The sequence below is a fragment of the Thermobia domestica genome, chromosome 4 (assembly GCF_964235325.1).
Source record: "Thermobia domestica chromosome 4, izTheDome1.hap1.1, whole genome shotgun sequence".
In the NCBI taxonomy this organism is placed as follows: domain Eukaryota; kingdom Metazoa; phylum Arthropoda; class Insecta; order Zygentoma; family Lepismatidae; genus Thermobia; species Thermobia domestica.
The window spans coordinates 316,458,643-316,473,450 of record NC_137457.1 but is presented as its reverse complement, the minus strand read 5'-3'; the positions used below and the strand labels follow the sequence as shown (position 1 = coordinate 316,473,450).

General features: G+C 37.3%; 1 protein-coding gene across 2 annotated transcripts in view; it reads right to left on the bottom strand.

Annotated features, from left to right (window-relative positions):
* The window catches only part of LOC145683553 (phospholipid scramblase 2-like), a 126,290-nt gene extending 119,097 nt beyond the window's left edge, over positions 1–7,193 (bottom strand). For both annotated transcript variants that reach the window (XR_014131147.1, XM_081754893.1), the window contains exon 1: positions 6,954–7,193. The gene's annotated coding sequence lies outside the window, so the exon portion shown is untranslated. The remainder of the gene's footprint in view (positions 1–6,953) is intronic.
* Positions 7,194–14,808: the final 7,615 nt, after the last annotated feature.

Below are 14,808 nucleotides of genomic sequence, written 5' to 3'. Positions count from 1 at the left end.
GGGGGAATTTCTCCCCCGAAGAAAATGTATTCCCCCCCGGAGAAACTCTCAAAATTTCAATCACAAAATGTAGAAATTACTTCACCCAAACTCCCCTGCCCCCGAGGAGTTCATATTCCCCCCGGGTGAAAATGTCTGAATTCAACACTGGTTCGGGGTCCTCCTATTTGGATGTTTTTAAAAAGTAATTTTTAAAAGACACTTTCTTGATTTGGACTCAGAAGCAGGGGCAGATCCAGGGGGCGATCGCCACCCCCACCCCCAAGAAGAGTGAACTTTCTTATTTTATATATATAAATAAAACCCATCCCAGAGTTTGGAACACTTAAAAGTAGTTCTATGTAGCAGTATTATATAACCAACCCCCCCCCCCCGAGAAGTCCGTCCTGGATCCGCCCCTACTCAGAAGACGGGGATGTTTCAGAACATGTTATAGAGCCTCTTTTAGTTTCATGTTATAGAGCCATGTATTACACTGATATAAAATAATGAATTCAGCCCCTTTTGTTTCAATTTGGTACTATTTTTCAGCCCACTCCAGAGCCAGGACTGTGGGAACACTGGTTGGTATTTTAAGTTTTCGTTTGACATGCACATTCGAAATATGCAATAATCTGACTTAATGCCATTCGAACAACTGTAACAGAAATTATAGTGGACCATATATATATATATATATATATATATATATATATATATATATATATATATTGTGGGACCTTGAATAAAGAGTTGAGAAAAGATTGATAAAAATGCTTCGTGTGGAATGTTGTGCTGTACGCGGTGAAAAAATGGACATTACTAAAAAGTGATAAACAAAAACAATTGGCAGCTTTCGAAATGTGGGTGTTGTGAACGATGGAAAGAATTAGTTGGGTTAATATTACACGTTTACACGTTTACACGTTTACAAGTTAACACGTTTAGATATTACTGAGAAGAGGAAGAAAACTGGTTGGGAAAAATGAAATGAAATCTTTGAATTTTACGTCCTACGGTTATGCCAGTTAGGCTAAAGGAGACGGTGATGATGTACAATGAATGAAATAGTGGAATGAAGAAAGTGGGAGGAAACAGGAGAACCCCGAGGAAACCCACGCACACGGTATTTGTTCACCAAAAAGTCCATTTGGCGGGGGCTGGGATCGAACCCGGGACCCCAACCACCAGAGGTGAACGCTCTACCACTGAGCCACCGAGGCCCCAACTTAGTTGGGACATTGACTAAGAAATTGTATCATGAGGGACGTGCTAGAGGGTATGGTGGCAGGAAAGTGAGGGGGAGGTTATATGTCGAGTTAGAACATGTCCATATACCAATCGAAAACCCTAATGACGATTATTACGAAAATGTAATAAAAATTTTCCGAATGCAAATAATGTGCGAGTTATATGAATATACAGGGTGTCCACCCCTAGAAATCACAAACGGTGAATCAGATGACAAAACAGGAAAACACATGTTTGATCATTTTAAAAGTGCAACGTATCAAAGTAAAAAGTGTTGTCCCAGGGCCACCTGCAGGGTCCCAGGTGGAGTCCAACTCAAATAAAAAATTGCAAATGGTAAGGGGGTTATGTAGCATATGGTTGGAAAGATGTTAAGAAATAAAAGAGGACGAAATAAGTCTCCGTCCTCCAAAATTACCCTGTGCAAAATGGCTGCCGGTCAAAATGTCAACAAAAACATCATTGTAAGGTTTGTGGCCACCCCTAGAAAGAAAGGAAATATCCCTACTGTGAGATTCTGCTCTTTGGGCCTAGTAATATCTAAATAAATAAAGAAATGTAATAAAATTAAATTAAATTAAGAAATAAGTAAAGAAAAGGAATAACATTTTTACATCTTTGAGTACAGAACTGACTAGTTATAATATAATGTACAATAGTGGTACTTACACTCGTTATCTGGATTATCAAGTATAAAATGATTCAAACAAAAAACTTTCTTGCACCAGGAACAGCGAATACGTGCACGTGTCTCGCAATGACAACATCTGCCGATTGCAAAATGGAAGTCGAATGTACTCGGAGATTCGAAATGAGGATATACACCAGTTTTCAATCCAACTTTTATGAAAGCATATCGGTACCGGTACCTGGCAATGTACCTTGTTAAGCTCATTTGATTATGCAAAATGGACATGAGCACTAGACTCTGATCTCTCTGAAAAACTTTATAATCACCCTGCTCGAGTTTCACAAAGTGTTCAAGATTTTTTAGGTAGTTTTTCCAAGTTCCGAAGCCGTAGACATCAAGTGGTTAACAAAAGCCTTGTGCAATTCTTCGACATGTTTTCTACACATCATGAAATATCTCTAGGTAAATTGTATGTAATTCTCACATGATTAGTGAATGATCAATGATCAAGCAAAACAAGATTCTCTTCTGTCGGTGAAGTGGCTTTCGCGAGTAGATCTGTGACAAATTTATCACAACCAGCTTGTGTCATGACACCACTAGTTAAAGCGTCATGGACTTGATTTTCTGGTTTCGTCATTGGATGGCCAGACGAGTGGTCCAAAAGTTCCACTAGGTTCCTTCATGGTAATCATTACTTTTTCATACACTGTTCCATTCATTGCAATAATCGGCAGGATGGTAAATGAATGAGTCATTGTGCTTTCGAACTGCACCGATTTTTCAACTTTATCTTCACCAACGTAAGCAAGCGATCTTGTCCTTGTCATCTCGTAGCAGACACACAAATGCTGGAGAAATTTGTTTGCTGTTGATCAGATCACGAATTTTCATTGACCATTGTTTGGATTCATTCTGCATCCGTTCTTGATCTTCAAAGCATGGCTTGGTATCAAATGCAGTAGTGCTTTTGCTGGTAATTTCGTGGTTGCTCTGGACCTTTTGTACCCACCAATGCGAATCATCAAACGCATGAAAGATATTAGATTTTGCAGCATGTCGAGCAACTCAAATTCGCATGTTTTCGACGTGATATCACGGCTTCTTGCTCGAGTTTGTTAGAAATCTTCAAGTGTGTCTTCAGCAAAGTTTCCCTGTCATCACCAGATTCAAGCTGTATTTTCCATGAGCGTATTTCAGGCTAGTTTGACGCCCATGAATATTTCTTATGAATTGATGTAATTTTCCTGCATGTGCCGGCAAGTGTTCAAGCATAGTCAATCACCAATTTCTTCTCGTCGTCAGTGTATTTCTTCGAACCTTGTGGACGACCGGCGGATGAAGGCTTCTAATAAGAATCAGCAGCTAATTCTACCAAGCTCTTTCTTGATGATGAAACACTATCACTCGTATCAATCATGAAAAAGTCGGTGAGAACAAGTGAGTCATATATTGCATCACTCTTCTCACAGGGATCACTGATGGGTTGCCGCGAGTTCAATTTCGCATTCACTTGTTGGAGATTACTTGATTCTATTATTGTGGATATAACATTGGACTTGGTCGATAACAAGTGGTAGCACTTTGGCAATATTCATTTCTGGCATTCTTGAAACTGTAAACAAATGTTACTAAACCTAAATAAACTTTCAATGTCAGCTTACCACTGCAAGAACCACAACAGCACTGACGGCTGGACTCGCATTCTTGTCTTTCAAGCGTCTAGGCAATGTAAGCATGCGCAATTTGTCCGGTGTACGTGCGATGTTTTGTCAGAATCCTTATGTTGCTTGAATCAATACCAGAGAATGTGATAGCGACAAACGTTCCGAAATGAGTTGTTACGTGATACGCTTCATGTAGATGATCTCACTAGCAGAAAACACGCTTCACTTTCGAATTTCTCTCCCTTTGCTTTCACCGATGGCGCTTATTATTGCTTCGAGCAAGTTGCCTCCAGCCAAAAACAAACAAACTACATGCAGTTATTCACTGCACATGTAAAATAAACTACGATTTAGCATTTTTGTCAAACTCAAATCTCTAGGAAATTAGCTTCAGACTATATTCAAACCATTTCCGATGCAATTTGATGCGATATTCGGTAAAAATAGGAAAACTTAAATTGACATATGACTCGCAGCGTACATGCATTTAAACCAATAATATTACAGTTTCTTAATAAGCATAATTAGTGCTTTCGATTGGTGTATAAATCTTCTTCCACTTCGATATATAATCTTCATCTCTTTCACTTTTTCTGTTCTTATCGTTTCTTTTATTTTCTTTCTTTCTTTCTTTACAAATCAATGGGCCCCGAACAGTAGAATCTCACAGTAGGGACACTTCTTCCTTTAAGTTGAGTACACGAATTAAACTGAAAACAAACAAAAACCTGACTACAGAAAGAAGAACTAAAACGCAAGATGTTTGCATAGTGTTATCGTAGAGCGTCCAGACTTAATCCATCTACTTTAATTTAACAATAGCTTTCAAACGATATGCTACTTAACTCCCTTGTCATTTGAAAATTTTGAGTAGGACCCCGACTGGGACCCTACGGAGGACCCTCAAACAAATATTTTTACTTTCAATCATTGTACTTTTGAAATGATGACACATATGTTTTCCTATTTTTGATTTGTCTCAGATTTATACGGGTGGCCACAGACTTTACAATGATGTTTTTGCTGGCATTTTCACCGGCAGCCATTTTTGCACAGGGTAATTTTGAAGAGTCGAGACTTATTCCGTCTTCTTTCATTTCTTAACAGCTTTCCAACCATATACTACTTGAGCCCCTTACCATTTGCAATTTTTTATTTGAGTTGGACTTCGCCTGGGACTCTGCGGGTAGCTCTGGGACAACACATTTTACTTTGATACGTTGTACTTTTAAAATGATGAAACACGTGTTTCCCTGTTTTGGCATCTGCTTCACCGTTTGCGATTTCTAGGGGTGGGACCGGACTTTCTGGACACCCTGTATATTCATATAACTCGCACAGTATATGCATTCTGAAAATTTTTATTACAGTTTCGTAATAGATGTCATTTGTGCTTTCGTTTGATGTATAAACCATCTACCTGGATATATAATCTCCCTCACTTCCTTTGTCAGCTGCGGCAAGTGACCTGTCAGTGAGGGCAAAAAACCTATTATATATATTTTAATTGAAGGGTTAGTAATCCGTATCACGTGAGGGGCTAAATTCACTGATCATTCTTGACTAATTTTAATTCCGAACACTGGAAATTGTGGAAAAGAGTCAAAGGAAATCCACATTGCGTTATATAAAAACTAAGTGTGTGTATAAGAGGAATAAGGGGAAAATTAAAAAGGGCAAATGCACTACTTTATTGTTTGCTCATTTTAACTTTCTGCAGAGGGGATGATTCGGAGGACTCGAAGAAAATGTACGACATATTACGCCAAAATCGAACATTTCTTAACAAAAAGTATCCTTGGTATTTATACCGTTAGACCCCGGCAATTTTTCAATATAACAATAATTACATATAAACAGGTTAAGTTAGGATAGATTAGATTAGGTTAGGTTAGATCTGTTTCCTTGCACTTACACAGTACATAGAATTGTCCTGGTGGGATTTATCGGAACTTAGTCCTTATCTTGAAAATAAATTATTTTTGAAATTGAAGGGGAATTGAACACACACTCGTTTTTTGGAGATTTTAACTCTTAAGCTCTGAAGGTACTCCCAACACCATAAAGAAAACATATTGAGTTTTGTCATAATCGAAAACTTTCTTACGTGGCTTATATTGGAAAATTGTCTTGTATGTGCATATGTAAACATGTAGACTGTTGTGGATTTTATCCTTCTTATACTTTATGGATTGCAACCCTAAACACTCTGGTTATATCTACAAGTAAGAGAAAGATATTTACCAAGTTTCATCAAAATTGGATAAGTTTTACGAGAGTGATCGTGGAACAGATAAACAGACACACAAATGTCCATCGAGTCGAATAGTAGAAGCTTCGCTAAGGCTCGCTTCAGTCACTATGCAATTGATTACAGAAATATGTATTTATCGAACTCTGCCTTCCCCAAATGACGTTCTTTACAGATGTGTTCTACATTTACATTCAAAATGAAACGCTTATAAATTACTTTGGGTTATGCTGGCTTTTGGGAAGCCAAAAGTAGGTAGGAAACAAAATGTTTACAGGAGATATGAGTTCATGTTACGAAAAGATAATTGATGTGTGAGGAAAATATAAGTACATAAGCTTTTGAAAGCCGTGGTCAATTTATACAAACCGTGAAGTCATATACAAATTGAAGTTACTGCGAAATACCTAATCTAATTTAACCTAACCTAAGTTAAACTAATCTAAACTAAATTAAGCTAATCTACACTAAAATAGCCAGTATTTAACAAAATAATAACAATTTTGGATTACGGCTAAGTTAAAGAAGTGCCCCTCTGTCTTTTATGAAAGTTGGGAAAATTTACAGGAGAAATGAGGTAAGAAATGATTATTCGGAGTTCTTATATTAAGGTACCGTATGTAAGTTTGGCAGTAAAGTTACGTTTAATACAATAAAAGATATGTAGAAGTGGGTACTATTTGCAAGACGCAAAAGGTTTCGATGATTCATCAGCATGGTAGTGGTATAGGATGGCAAATCGGTATATTGATTATATTTCTGAATTGAGTTTCGCAGAATTATAGAAGAATAATGAATAGAATCTATTAAATTTTTATGAGAACTACGGATTATTGAATTTAAGTAATAATTAAAGCTTCTATGAGAACCGGGTCTAGTCACTGATCTAGTCTAACCAACAGTAAAGTCTTACCGGGTAACCTAACCTAAACTAAACTAAACTAACAATTTTTCAAGTTGTAACTTTTTGTAGGTTTGAAATTGGAGGGGCACCTCAAAATTTAAGCCAGAATTTTTACCAAAAAATTCTCATCTCCCACAAGCAGACATGCCATTACTTTTTATTGATGACTGATTTTACTAATAAATGATCGAATTCAATGTGAAATCAGTTCAACATTTTTGAAGTGTTAAGTATTGTCAAGTACGCCAACAATTCGAAAATTATACATACCATAACGTATATTGTCCATTAGATGTTATTCTCTTCCGCCCAGCAAATGAATAATACAAATGTATTCAGAAATAAGTACTTCCATATAAACATGTTTTTCGTAACCTCAATTGAAGTTTTATATTTTCAGGTACAGACTTAGGTTTCAGTCACCTACATCACTAACAAGGGACGTATGAGAACAGTGACAGCTAGATATTTATGAATATTGGAACCCTGACTAATTGTGGATCCCTAATCGGATATAGTATACAACAGGTCCTCATCATTTCCCGAGGACTCACGAAGTTCATTTTTTTACGGATTATTCATTGAGGATCTAGGAACTTGAAAATGGGGTAACAAAGCGACTTTCATTTACTTATCGACTGAAACTTGTACCTGACATACCACCATTTCTGTACGTGGTGCAAGAGTTTCAACTATCCTCGAGTACGGTGCACTTTATGTGTGCCTCTGTAGTGCCCTTGTACTTTATATTTCACTATGTGTGTGTAGGGGGGAGGGACTTGAACGCATATTGCATGTCTTGTGCTCGTGGATAGTTCTTACTGTTGCATTACGTACAAACGTGATGGTATTTCATGTAGAAGTTGTAATAGCACACATAAGAAACGCAGATCACGGTGTACTCATACTGCATATTCCAGTGTGAGTACAACATGATCTGGGCTTCTTATGTGTTCTATTACCACTTGTACATGACATACCACCATTTCTATACGTGGTGCAACAGTAAGAACTATCCTCGAGTACGGAACACGATGAGGAGCTGTTGTATACTATTACCCCCTAATCATCGTAGTCGACAGTCACTCGGTGCGGAAATGCATTGTTTACCTGCTATGTATAATACACATACCAAGCAGTGACCACGTGAGGGTGTGCCGAGTTATACCCCAAAATCGCCGGAAAAAGGCAGAAAAGGAAGAATGTATTCAGGTAACCTGATACCTACAAGAGGGGACACGTGACTAAGAACACAGCAATACTGTCGTACAAGCAGTGTTGCAATCCCAACACAAAATTATAGCTTTTCAAATAGAACGTAAACCATTCTATGGCATTATAAGAATTGGCATAAAACAAAAGAAAAAGAAAATACACGAAAGGTGGGTTATCAGAGTTGCCAAATAAGGAGATATGAGGCTCTAAAGTTGAGAAAAATGGGGTCCGTACAGAGAAACAAACAAAGGTACAACAACAACAAGACTGCAGAAGGAACAAATATACAGTAGGGAGTAAACCACAGCATACACAACATCCAGTGATTAACGAGCTTTGTACAGGATTCATCCAAAAGAGGGATGCCTTTTAGTAGTTAGTAGTGCCTTTTAGTAACCTCTTGGTTAGTGTAGCCGTAGAAAGAAGAAGTCGCATGTGACATAATTCGGAAATGAGAACAGCAAGAATTCCTTTAGCGCTGTAATTTCAATGGCATTTGTGTGGAATCAGTATCTTGAACTGTTCCCGAGAGCTATAAACCGAACTGTCTTGGGACTGCAACACTACATAAAATCCTCCGTGCCTTCAAAATCACAGAAACGACGGCGTAGCTTCTGAAAAAAATATAGAAAAGCAGTGGCATGGAAAGTAACAAATCTGTGACAAAAAAATACATCAGAAGCGTTTCGCAAAAATTAATGACTTGTGATAGGTGTCAGTCGAAGGTATAGGAAGTGGGACAACGACGAAGACAAAACATGCTGCATTTAGGTTATCAGTAATATACATGCCGAAGATATTTTAACATAATACACCAATACGTACAACAGAAAAGCCATCGATAGTATAGTAAAATGCTTACATTTCTGGCCTTAGCCACACAAAGCTATGATGAATTGTATGAAATATCAAACCAGTTACGATATGACGTATCAAGTCTGTTAGTCACTGGATGTTCTGCATGCTGTAGTTTACTCCCTATTGTACATCTGTTCTTTCTGCAGTCTTGTTGTTGTTGGACATTTGTTCGTTCATTGTACCGACCCCATCATTTCTCAAATTTAGAGCCTCATATCTCCCATATTCAGCTACACTGATAATCCATCATTTTCTTTCATGTTGTACGCCAATTGTTTAATGCCATAAAATGGTATACGTTCTATTTGAAAAACTATAATTGTATGAGGGGATGGCAACACTGCTTTTCACACTCTTCACGCGTTCTTGATCACGTGTCTCCCTTCAGCAGATATTGGGTTACCTGCATAGTTTCTTTAATTTCTGCCTTTCTCTGGCATTTTTTGGGGTATAACTCGGCATACCCTCACCCAGTCACTGCTTGGTATACGTATTATACATAGCGGGTGAACAATGCATTTCCGCACTGAGTGACTATTACTATGATGAATAGCAATTCACAACTAGTCTAGGTACCAATTTTCATAAATATCTAGTTGTAGCGATTCTCATACATCCCTTCTGAGTTACAAAAAAAATCATTTTTTTACTATAGTATCCTTTAATGTAAATACTGATGAAAATGGTGGATGATGATAGATGGTCCATTAATCTTGGTCCTCTTCTGTTGATTAAGGTGAATGCATAAATTATCCTCAGTGTTTAGAGAACATATTGGTAGAATGATTACAATTATGACTGGTCTATGTAGAGAGAGAGCTCCACTTTCCTTGCTTTAAATGATTCTGTACGACACTCAGGACTGTTACTTTCCTACCGAATGCCAAAGGATTGTGTGCATATTGATAGTATGTGCGCAATCTGATGTACCTTAGAAACTATTTTCTCATGCAAAATTACGCACCTACATGTGCTTGGTAGAATAGAGTAGAGTAGGATAGGCCTCTTTCTTATTGTATCGCTATGCTAACCAGTGCCTAACCAGTCCAAATCCCAATTCAGTGCTCAAGACAGCGCAGAATTACTGGAGGAAGAACTGGAAGTGTATGATTAGCTCACGGGCATTATTAAACAGGAGGACTAAGTTCCATTGTCAGACAAGTCTAACATTTATTTTCTGTTTGAATTTCATTAAATTCACACTTTAAGGACGGTGTGGAAAAAAAAACTTTCTCAAATTTCTAAATAAATCAAGTTATACGTATATTGTACACAATGAGCACTTTGCAACTAATATTAATATGACTTCTGGTTGAATAATCGAATTAAGATTTAAAACACTTCAAAATTAGGACTATTAGAAGCACACGGTTTGGATTTTCAGCTCCATGGGAAGAATTATTTACGAATTACGTCGAGATGGTATATGGATACACTGTCAACGTTGGTAACTAATTTTACCTATGGACCTACTGCTCATCTTGCTGAACTCTTTAGATGGATGGTTACTTACACTGCTAGCGAATAGTTCATCATTTCTGCCAGTGAAAGCAGATGTCGCTGCAAGAGCGAAGAAACTTAATAATACGTTTGCTTTTCCACGTAGTTACTGATATTTTTGTTATGAACAATAAAAAAAGAACGTGACAGCAGCAAAACATTATGAGAGAAGTTCCATGTTGATGCTGGTGGGAAGATGTTCTACATGGAAACTATTCTGTTTTTATATCCGCTGTTTTTCATGCAATCGTCTTCTCCATTTTGACAATTTATTTACTAGTGTATTCGTTTTTGTGTGTTTTGTAACAATTAATCTTCGCGCGGCCTCACCTCTGTTTTGACATTTATTCCGAAGTTGGTCATCCGCCTAGTTTTTGACAAAAAGTGTAATAATTGGTTCCTTTCTGTACCAAAGTTTAACATTTAATTCACATAGTATTGCCCAGCGAGCGTTAGCAAGTGGAGGCAGATTAGAGCCCCGCAGGAAATATTGTTTTCTGTCTATTACAGCAAAATGGGCAGAGGGACAGTGGCGGCGTAAGGGGTGCCCCCGACGGTAGGTAAAAAATAATTACTAAGGAACCTTGTTAGCATGAGCCGTACAAGGGCAGTCAAGGTTTATAATCCACACCTTCCCTAAATGTAAACGCAATTAATTGTAAATCAATATTACACCAAATAACGGATGAAACAACAGAAATATCTGTCTAATAAAGCTAATCAGTGCTGGATTTCCGTATAAGCTAAACAAACTATAAGCTTCGGGCCTCACTCTCTTGGGGACCCGAAAGAAATTTAAAGAAAAAAACTGAATGTAGATTAAAAAAATATAAAAGTTTCATTATCTTGGAGGCGCCCAAGGAAATTTAAAGGAAAAAGCTCTGAATATAGGTGAAAAATGAAGTAAATGTTTCATACTCGTGGGAGTCCTCAAAGAATTTTAAAGGAAAAGGCTGAATGCAGGAGAAAAAAAAACAGACGTTTCACTTTCTTGGGGCCTCCAAGAATTTTTTTTTTTTTAAGTTGAATGTAGGTGAAAAATAAACCAAATAAAAGTTTTACTCTCTTGGGGCCCCAAACAAATTTAAAGGAAAAAATGTATGTGGATTAAAATATGAATAAAATAAAAGTTTCACTCTGTTCAATAACCTCAGATAAATTTAAAGGGAAAGTTGTGTAGATTAAAATACGAAATTATGTTGTGTTATTTATATTCTAAGGTCTTATGATGCAAGTAATGGGGCCCTGTATGCCAGCTTGCTTCCTAAACTATCACTGTTTATTTATTTGTTTATTTATTTATTCATATATCACTTCAAGAGAAGGGTAGAAAGAAGGGATCAACGTATATAATGCTTTATTAGTGTACTAGCATTCTGTTTCTAATTAAAAGCTCTTTGGTGCAGACGCTATAGTCGTTGATTCACTTCTTTTCCTTCTGTCTTTATTCTTTTGTCCTTTACAAGTCGAATTTTCAGCGAGCGAAACCCTTTTGCTAAGCTGGTTTCCCCATTTCTGCTCTTGTTTTTTGGCGTATAAATTTACATTTCAGCCTACAAATTTAGAGTGAAGAAAATGTTCAATAAGAAAACAAGTGTTCAAATAACCAAAATACTTCAGCATTATATTTAATTCAACTCCTGATTGTTCTCATATGGAACATTTGTCATAAATCATTCGATTTGTTGACATACAACCTGATTCTGTTCAAGTTCGGGAAGCATTTATTGATTTCATCTCTGTCGAAGGAAAGACTGCTGAGAGTATTTCTGCTGAAATACTGAAGAAACTTCAATGTGATAGGCTTGGTATTAAGATTCCAGAGGCCAGTCTTGTGATAATCAGGCTACAATGGCCGGGCAATATTCCGGAGTTCAAACTTTGATACGGAATATAAGTTCATTGGCCATTTTCGTTGCTTGTAATAATAATTCATTGAACCTTGTGGCTTACATGCTGCGCACGTTAACGTTCTGGCGTTGACTTTGTTGGGAGCAATGGAACGTTTGTTGGTATTCTTCTCTAGCTCTTCTCACCGATGGAATGTGATGCAAAATCACGTAAAGATTGGTTCTGAAACGTGAAAATGACACTAGATGGAGTTCAAAAGCAGAAGCTTTACAGGCACTTTCAAGTCAATTGGATGAAGTAATTGATCTGTTGGTTGATCTGCGTGACACTTCGATTGAAACGCTTGATACTAGAAGAGATGCTGGTCTTCTTCTTGCAAACATCTAGTCATTTAACTTCATCGCTTTACTACATATCTGGTCAGCAAATCTGTCATATATTGATTGGATCCAAAAATGCCTTCAATCTCAGGATATGAATTTCAATGAAACTCTTATTCAGTAACAGAGCCTGGTTAACACCATTAATATCTGGAGACGCGCTGGGCAAGGAAATCATATCCACACCTGAAAGAAGTTGCAGGGCGCGGAACATAACTGTGGGCACACACAGTAGAAGGAGATGCATGTCTGGAGAAGCAAAGAATGAAATCTGACTGCACAGGCCGAAGTGTGAAAGCGAGGAAAGGCTAAAAGCATGTTGCTCTGATTTGACTTTGTTCTACCCGAATGACCTAGGTGGCTTATTATAATTTCAGGATTATAAGGATTTAATCCGTTCACTAAGGTGAGCTCAGAAAGCTAAAGAACAACTTGATTTTTCACCACAAGGTATCCTGAAATATGTATCTTCAATGGGGCTTGAAATTTACTAAAGTTTGGCAACCGCTCTTCAGATTTTGACAACACTGCCCGTACCGGTATCTGTCGCATCATGTGAAAGGTTTTTCGCCAAAATGAAATTGATGAAATCATACTTGCGTTCCACAATGAGTCAGAAAAGATTCACGAATCTGGCCATTCTTTTTATCGAAAATGAAATAGCATCCACTGGATTCTGATAATATAGTTGCGACTTTCGCTGCTACCAAAGCCAGGAAGGTATCATTCTGAATGTTGGTGGAACATAGACTAATATGGTAGTGGAACTACTGTCGAAAGTAGTTTCATGTTTCAAGTAAAGGCAATAAAAATACAAAAGTACCAAAAGGAAATGAAATCTTTGTTTTACGTCCCACACTAATGCCGGTTAGGCTAAAGGGGACGGTGATGATGAGAAATGAATGAAAAGGTGGAATGAAGAAAGTGGGAGGAAACGGGAGAACCGCGATAAAACCCTCGAGCACGATGTTTGCGCATCACAAATTCCGGGACCCCAAGCACAGGAGGTGAACGTTCTACCACTGAGCCACCACGTCCCCAAAAGAACCAAAAGAGCAATAAAAAACTCAAGATCTGTCAATTGACTGGTGATAGGTGGTAATGGAAAGTAGGATGGTATAACCCGTAGTAGAATTCTCTGCTTACATATTTAATCTATAATATCACCAATTATTCAATATATTCAGGATTTTTTTTGTTATAATATATTCTAGTACTAAGTATGTTAGTAAATGGTAATGGAAATAGTCGTAAGTGACAGAATATAAACATGACTGAATTATTAAATACAAAATAATATAATCATAAAACAAGTGCGAAATCTGGAAACAATAGTAAAAAGGACAAACAGGAGAGAAATATGCTAGTGCTTAACTATTCATTGATATTTCGGCAAAAGCAGCGGAACTAAATAGATCGTACATTATCACTAGAGAGAAACCGAATGTTAGTGAATGGGGCTAATTGTAGGAAGGAAAATTTAATCAAATAAAACCCATCTAACGTAAATTCAGACAGGTGAGAAACTATGAATAAACGTAACCATATTAGAAATTGCGCAGGAGAAACACCAAAAGCGAGAACCGAACAAAAATATTCTAGAAAACATAGAGCTTACATTTAAAAATCGCATCGGTTATATTATTATTTGCAATTTTTGCAATATCAGCTCATTGGTACGTTTTGTACATAAATTCGTCTCTCAACATTAGGAACATTACTCCCACTATTCTATCTAATTACAGTAGGCCTACGCCTTGATACTACGTTAGTAGCTATAGGTGTAGGATAAATTCTGGATTCTTGATTGTTACGTTTTGTTTGTTCTTAAGATTGTTATTTCTGTTGTGGGTTGTAGTTTCCGTTACACTTGTATCCCTAATCCTTTTTCTATCGTGTCCTTTGTTTAAAAAAGAATAAAAAAGAAAAATAATATGCAATGATAATCGTGGTCTAGTTTTATTTGTAGATACCAGCCTGAAGGCGGTTCTAAGCATTTAAAAAATAGACAGGGATGCTAATGTCAGCCCTATTGTTTAATGTATCCCAGATTATAATGATCTAAACACACACACACACCAACAGGAATGGGGGAGGAGCAAACAGAAAAAATGATTATGTAAATGAATGTCAAAAGTAGAAGTGTATAAATCACGATTGTTTGAAAAGGGACCCCAACATACTTCACTGGCTCAGGGCCCCAGTTTGCCTTACGCCGCCACTGGTTAAGAGCACCCTCTGGGTATTGATCTTGCACCCCTTGGTGTTGATCTTGGTCTTGCATCGGGATTCCTGGTCTTGGTCTTGGTTTTGGTCTTGCA